This window comes from Balaenoptera ricei, chromosome 10 (genome assembly GCF_028023285.1).
Source record: "Balaenoptera ricei isolate mBalRic1 chromosome 10, mBalRic1.hap2, whole genome shotgun sequence".
NCBI classification, from domain to species: Eukaryota; Metazoa; Chordata; class Mammalia; order Artiodactyla; family Balaenopteridae; genus Balaenoptera; species Balaenoptera ricei.
The window spans coordinates 16,833,488-16,841,503 of NC_082648.1; the positions used below are offsets into that span (position 1 = coordinate 16,833,488).

Here is an 8,016-nt window from a genome sequence, read left to right on the forward strand (position 1 = left end):
GGGAGAGTCTTTTTTATTGTATCTTTATGCCTAGATAGTGAACACATTTTTTAAAAGAATGATTTTCCTGTCATTCGAATAACTCATGTTCAACAACTTTTGACATCTTTTCTAAAATTATATGATATTAAATAAATATAACTAGTAGATATCAGTATTTATATGGTTAGGCTGTCCTCTTGCTCTCTGTACATCCCCTGATCGACCAGGCCCTGCTTCACACACATGACTATCCAATCCTCTTAATTTAAGGCTTCATTAGCCCCTGGTAACTGATGAGCTCACCTGACATCAATTTTCCCTATAAATGGTATCCTCCTTCTCCGCTGAGTAACGAAGATGGCTGCTACATCCTGCCTACTGTCTGCTGCACACGTGGAGTGTCGCTCTAGGTCACTTTGTGTAAGATCCCTCTGTCCACTGAACTATTGATGTCTCTGTCACTGTCTCCAAGCTCTTCCTTTGGTCTCCAGACTGGGCAACTACAAGACTTGCAGGCCTGCAGGGTGCAGCCCAACAGTATTGGATTAGTAACAGCAGGAGGTATGATATATCAACATTTTTCAGTGTAAACTCCTGGATTTGAATGCAGAAGTTTTGGAGCACAAGTTTTGTTGCTATTAGATTTGTACTTGAGAATTCTCCACAGATTATTGTAAACGTACTTTTCTGCCGAGCATTCTCTTATAACCTGCTCAATAGTATCCACGCGAAACAGAATGTCTCTTTTCATTAATGAATACTGACATACAAAATAGCTAATAAAAATACTTTTAGGGACTGAATGTTTGTGTCCACCCCAAATCCATATGTTGAAGCCTTAACCCCCTGTGTGGCTGCATTTTGAGATGGGTCCTTTAAGGAGGTAAGTAAGGTTAAATGAGGTCCAAGAGTGGAGCCTTAATCTAATAGGACTGATGCTCTTATGAAAAGAGGAATAAAGACCAGAGCTCGCTCTCTCTCTCTCCCCCTCCAGTGCACAAAGAGGTCATGTGACACACACAGTGAGATGGTGGCTGGCTGTGGGCCAAGAGAGGAGGCCTGAGAATAAAACCTACCTTGCTGGCACCTTGATCTTGGACTTTCCAGCCTCCAGAATGGTGAGTAATATATTTCTGTTGTTTATATCAGCCAGTCTGCGGTATTTTGTTATGGCAGTCTGAGCAGATTAAGAAGAATACTAGACTCATAAAATTTTGCTTATATGAGAAATCTAAAAAAAAAAAAAAATGATACAGATGAACTTACATACAAAACAGAAATAGACCCACAGACATAGAAAACAAACTTATGGTTACCAAAGGGGAAAGCGGGGGGGGGGGGGTTACATTAGGAGTTTGGGATTAACATGTACACACTAATATATATATAAAACAGATAACCAATAAGGAGTATAGCACAGGGAACTATACTCTATATTTTGTAATAACCTATATGGGAAAAGAATCTGAAAAAAATAGATATATATGTATGTATAACTGAATCACTTTGCTGTACACCTGAAACTAATGCAACATACTAAGTCAACTATACTTCAATTAAACACAGAAAAATAGGGGACTTCCCTGGTGGTGCAGTGGATAAGACTCCATGCTCCCAGTGCAGGGGTCCCGGGTTCAATCCCTGGTCAGGGAACTAAATCCCACATGCATGCCGCAACTAAGAGTTTGCATGCCACAACTAAGGAGCCCGTAAGCCGCAACTAAGGAGCCCGCCTGATGCAACTAAGACCCGGTGCAACCAAATAAATAAATAAAACTCACCTTTGGATTAAAAAAAAAACAACAGAAAAATACTAGTCATAAAAGATAAGTTTTTATTAAACATCATTTAAGTACATAAAATTTATTTATTAATTATCTTAAAAACCATATACTACAAAAATTTTTCTTTAACTTCTGATTTTCCTAGGATCATAACTTTAAGCTGTATTAAGTGCATGTAGAAAATGTAGTAAGCATAATAGATTTGGAAGAATAAACTAGTAGGTTTCGCAATCTACAGCAATCAATATAGGATCCATCTGTTTTGATCACTAATCTGATTAATGAGGAACACAGAAGATATTTGTTTGCATTTCTGAGGTTGTTAGCTCTATTTTTGCTGTGTTTTTTTTTTTTAAAGCAAGTATACATGATATGATCTGATCTTCTCACTAACAGAATGTGACAATTGAAGGAAAAAAGACCCAAATCATCCCTTTATTTGTAGGGACCATGGAAAGTCTAATCAAATTCCTACAGGATAGAGAATCACAAACCTTTAACTCACTTTTTTATATTCAAAATGGAAAAAAAAAAGTGACTTCTAGGGCTGCATAGCAAAATTCAAATCAAAATTAATTATAACTTTGCAAAATAGTCTTCCTACTCCAACTTTTACCCTTTTTTATTTGAAAAATATCTCTAACTTCCCAAAGTGGTTAGGACAGGTTTCATGTCACACAGTTATTTAGAAATTGTTATTAAGGTTTCATGCATGAACATGTAAATTATGGAAAAGCATAGTTGATTAAACAGAATAAACCTATGAGAATAATTTAAAACTTTTGTTTCAAAACAGTTGCTTATGTTTTTAATTGATATATAGTTGCTATATTAGTGTCAGGTGTACAACATAGTGATTCAATTTTTTTATAGAGTATATTGCATTTAAAGTTATTGTAAAATATTGGTTATATTCCCTGTCCTGTACAATATACCCTCGTAGCTTATTTACTTTATACATCATAGTTTGTACCTCTTTATCCCCTACCTCTATCTTGCCCTTCCCTGCTTCCCTCTCCCCACTTGTAACAACTATTTTGTTCTCTGTATCTGAGTCTGTTTCTGTTTTGTTATATTCATTTGTTTTATTTTTTAGTTTCCATATATAAGCAGTAATATACAGTATTTGTCTTTCTCTGTCTGACTTATTTCACTAAGCATAATACCCTCCAGGTCCATCCATGTTGTTGCAAATGGCAAAATTTCATTCTTTTTTACGACTGAGTAGTAATCTCTTGTGTATGTATGTATAATGTATACCCCATCTTCTTTATCCATTCACCTGTTGATGGACCCCAGGTTGCTTCCACATCTTGGCTATTATAAATAATGCTGCTATGAACATTGGGGTGCATGTATCTTTTCGACTTAGTGTTTTTGTTTTCTTAGCATATATACTAAGCAGTAGAATTGCTGGATTATATGGTAGTTCTATTTTTAGTTTTTTGAGGAACCTTCATAGTGTTTTCCATAAGGGTTGCACCAATTCATATTCCCACCAACAGGGTACAAGTGTTCCCTTTTCTCCACATCCTAACCAACATTTGTTATTTGTGGTCTTTTTGGTGATAGGTATTCTAACAGGTGTGAGTTGATAGCTCATTGTGGTTTTGATTAGCATTTCTCTGATTAGTGATGTTGAGCAGTTTTTCATGTGCCTGTTGGCCATCTGTATGTCTTCCTTGGAAGACTGTCTGTTCAGGTCTTCTGCCTATTTCTTAATTTTTTTATATTGAGTTGTATGAGCTGTTTATATATTTTAGATATTAAACCGTTATTGGTCATATCATTTGCAAATATTTTCCCCATTCAGTTGGCTGTCTTTTCATTTTGTTGATGGTTTCCTTTGCTGTGTAAAAGCTTTTAAGTTGAATTAGGTCCCATTTGTTTATATTTGGTTTTGTTTTCTTTGCCTTAGGGGATAGATCAAAAAAATATTGCTATGATTTATGTCAGAGTGTTCTGCCTATGTTTTCTTCTAGGAGTTTTATGGTTCTGGTCTCACATTTAGGTCTTTAATCCATGTTGAGTTTATTTTTGTACATGTTGTGAGAAAATGTTCTAATTTCATTCTTTTGCCTGTAGCAGTCCAGTTTTCTCAGCACCACTTATTGAAGAGACTGTCTTTTCCTCATTGTATATTCTTGCCTCCTTTTGTCATAGATTAGTTGACCATAAGTGCATAAGTTTATTTCTGGGCTCTCTATTCTGTTCCATTGATCTATGTGTCTGTTTTTGTGCCAGTACCATACTGTTTTGATTACTTTAGCTTTGTAGTATAGTCTGAATTCAGGGAGTGTGATACCTCCAGCTGTGTTCTTCTTTCTCAAGATCGCTTTGGTAAAGTCTTTTTAAATGCCATGAAAGACTCTATTTTAAAAGGTATTTTCCATTTAAACAAAATCTGAGTTGGAAAAATTCATCAAAATATTTATGATAAATTGACTTTTTGGCTCATTAGCACTACTTTCAAAACATGTGCACACACACATTCAAGCTATTTGACTTTTTTTTTTTTAGAAATAAGATTTTGTCAAGAGCCAATGATTTATTTATTTATTTATTTTTTAAACATCTTTATTGGAGTATAATTGCTTTACAATGGTGCATCAGTTTCTGCTTCATAACAAAGTGAATCAGTCATACATATACATACGTTCCCACATCTCCTCCCTCCTGCGTATCCCCCCCTCCAATGATTTATTTTTAATTCTAAATTGTCCTCTCTGAGAGCCAGCCCTATTCTTAGGACAGCCCTCCTAAACTGAGAGGAAGTTTCTGTGCATCCTGTGCAGACTTTCCTGAGCCAGTGAATTTTAATATCCAAACATTGGATTTAGATATGAAATTTAAAGTTATTGAAATTTGAATTGCCTCTAAACTCCCATCCTTAGTTAAAATTATATAATGCTTTGTTCTTTAAGAGGACTTGCTACCTTTATTGGTCCTTTTTTTTTTTTTAGATTATATAAACTCAAAATACAATTTTTAAATAGTTAAAAATTCTTCTAAGTGATTAATCACCATAGCTATCAAGTTACAAAAGTAAAATTCTTACTAAATTTAAGTGTATAAACTTAGAGTGTAATCAAATAACAGACCAACTTAAAAAATTTCAGTTAAAAGTTAAAAAATAAGTATCCAAAGTGATCTTGATAAATTATACTTTAAAGAAAATGGCTATTTATAACAGGGATTATAACGGTAATATCTAGGTCATATATGCAATTAATTGCATAAGACAGGTAACTGCCAGTTATTTCACTGTTCTTTAGTGCACCAAAAATACAGCAATCTTTTAAAGAGCTTCGGGGGGAAATTTCATTTTTTAGTGGACTGCATAAATTGAGCGAATTATATATCTAGGGAATCTTTGAGTCCCAACATTGTAAAATATATCATTTTTATAGCCATAAAGTGTAAAGCCAGGTAAATTACCAAACTAAAGTTCTAGAGACAAAATGAAATAGTTTGCTTTATTTATAGCTTGTGAATAGGTTAAAACCCAAAATATTAGAATACTATAAAAATTCAAATAGGCAGATATATAGATTATTTATTAAAGAACATATATATCAAATGTATATATACATAATATCTAAATCAAAAAGTCTATTTATACATTACTGTTTAAATCCTTCAATTTTTTGTCAAAATATAGCTTTTAGAGGTTAAACACATGAATTTTGAAAATGAGCACATGTCAAAGATTTATTTAACACATTAATGAACAAACAAGAGGAGTGAAACTGTTTCCAAAAAAAGTTTAGAAGAAACAGAAGTATTTATAGTGACCGAATAAAAGAATGGTAGGAGAGAACCATGAAATCATATACAAAACTGAATAATGTCTTATGTGGCATTAGTAGTAAAATACTCTAACCAATAGTAAGTAACAAATCCAAACAAAGGTCTAAAATCGGATAATCCTTGGGTAGGCCTGTTAGACAATGCTTTGTTACAACAGTCTCTACTTGTGATCCTAAAATAAACTCCAGAGATTATTCTTGATTAAGCACTCAATTTTTGGTTGGGTTTGGTTGCATTTTAAATAACTCTTATTCTTCTATTCTGAGGGTAGGAAAGAAAGAAGGGAATTTATCTCCTTAGGGTTACACCTACAGTATCTATGTTTGTGTGTGGATTCTACTTTTTCAAGGTTCTGGAAATCTGCTAAAGGGATCTGACCAGCAGAGAATTAATTGAGCTATTATACTGCTTGTGAGGCTGTGTTCTTGTAATCCACAGAAGGTACAAGACCAGTTTCCTGGAGCACTTTGTGGACATAGATTCCAGACATGAATTACAACCCTTGCTCTTTGGTGGGCTTCTAGTTCTGATTTAAATTGAATTCTCAAATAGGATCCCCCCCATACATGGTTTTGGCTGCACAGTTGATTTGTGTAATGATATCCCAATTTTTAAAAGAGACAGATTCCTATTAACCTATAAAGATAACTATGTTGCCATTGAAATTAAGGGTTTAGTATAAAAAAAAAGTGTGAGAATCAGCCTAATAGATTTCTTATAGGAAAAAAAAAAGATACCATTTAAAGAATTTTTTTTTTATTTTGCAAAACCATAGTCTAAATAACTGAGGGTTAGAGATAGAAGAATGCTTCATACACTCATCAAAAATATCAACAATATTCTAAACAAAACACACACACAACCACACATTCTGTCATAAGAGCATTCGGTATTACATAATTATTGTTCCTCTTGATCTTACATCAGCAGTTTGCTTTCACGAGGTTGTCAGCTTCTGGAATAAAAAGAACTCCTGGCTCAGTCCTCTGATGCAATCTTTACAGTCATCTAAGAGGTGTCACCTTAAGCTCCAAAGCCGGTACTAATGAATCTATTTCTTCCGGTATAAATAGTCAAAACACCTGCTATACTTCTTTCCAGGAGGTATTGACTGTTTTTTCTTTGAAGATCAAATTTCTGACCTGTAGCAAAGCCTTTAGATAAACATGAAAGGAGACAGAAATTACCTACTGATGTGACGCAAAAAGGCTGTCGTTAGTTTATTACAGTAACCAACAATATCAGAATGGAGAAGGGTGATACTCTCTATTGAGATACATGCATTACTATGGCCTGAGGATTTGACCAGTGGTTCCCCTGGGGGTTGAGTAAGAATGAGATGATCGAGATTTAAAAAAAAAATTTTTTTATTGAAGTATAGTTGATTTACAATATTGTGTAAGTTTCAGGTGTACAGCACAGTGATTCAGTTTATATATGTATGTATATTTCTTTTTCAGATTCTTTTCCCTTATAAGTTATTACATAATATTGAGTATACTTCCCTGTGCTATACAGTAGGTCCTTGGTTATCTATTTATACACAGTAGTGTGCGTATGTTAATCCCAGCCTCCTAATGTATCCCTCCTCCCACCCCCCTTTCCACGTTGGTAACCATACTTTTGTTTTCTGTGTCTCTGAGTCTCTTTCTGTTTTGGAAATAAGTTCATTTGTTTCCTTTTTTTTTCTTTTAGATTCCACATATAAGGGGTATCATATGATATTTGTCTTTCTCTGTTTGACTTACTTAATATGATAATCTCTAGGTCCATCCATGTTGCTGTAGATGGCATTATTTCATTCTTTTTTATGGTTTAGTAATATTCCAAGCATTCTTTTTTTAATAAAGAGGAGAGAGGTACCTGCCTCCCCACCTTTCTTCCTGAAGGTGTCCCCTTGAAACATTATTGGCTTGATAAAAGGCCCAAGGTTTTGATTTGGCCATGCAAGGTCTTAGCGCTTCTGACCCTTGGAACTGAAAACACTTACTTTGAGAATTAGCTCAGGGGTCTCTCTCAGCATATTTGGGAGGTAATCACATGTGCATTATTTCATCTCCCAAGAATATATGAGAAGTTTTCATTGTTCTCTCCCCACCTGACTGTATAAATATGTGTCAAATTCTGTCCAGACTTTGCACCCACTTTTGGGCTATCTTTACCTGCATATAAATCTGAAATGCTCATTTGCCAAAACATTTTGTTTTCTTTCTCTCTTCAACATTGGTATGGAGAGTGTTTTGTTGGTTCCCTGAGAGTTTTCAGGAGTTGTGATGTTACCCTATGAGGTATGAGATGCTACTCTACTTGCTGGCTAATAAGTTAGCCTGCCACAGTTTCATGGATGCTGGTGGAACACGCAACACTCCTGGGTCAGAGACCATGGACTGTTTATTACTCGTAGCAAAGCAAGCAGCATGATGATCATGTCCCCATCAGT

At 34.6% G+C, this 8,016-nt stretch overlaps 1 non-coding gene across 1 annotated transcript; it reads right to left on the reverse strand.

Annotated features, from left to right (window-relative positions):
* Nucleotides 1-4,482: 4,482 nt before the first annotated feature.
* On the reverse strand, nt 4,483-4,604 carry LOC132373854 (small Cajal body-specific RNA 11). Its single transcript, XR_009505512.1, has one exon. It is a non-coding gene; the product is annotated as a small Cajal body-specific RNA 11 (non-coding RNA).
* Between the last annotated feature and the right edge of the window lie 3,412 nt (nt 4,605-8,016).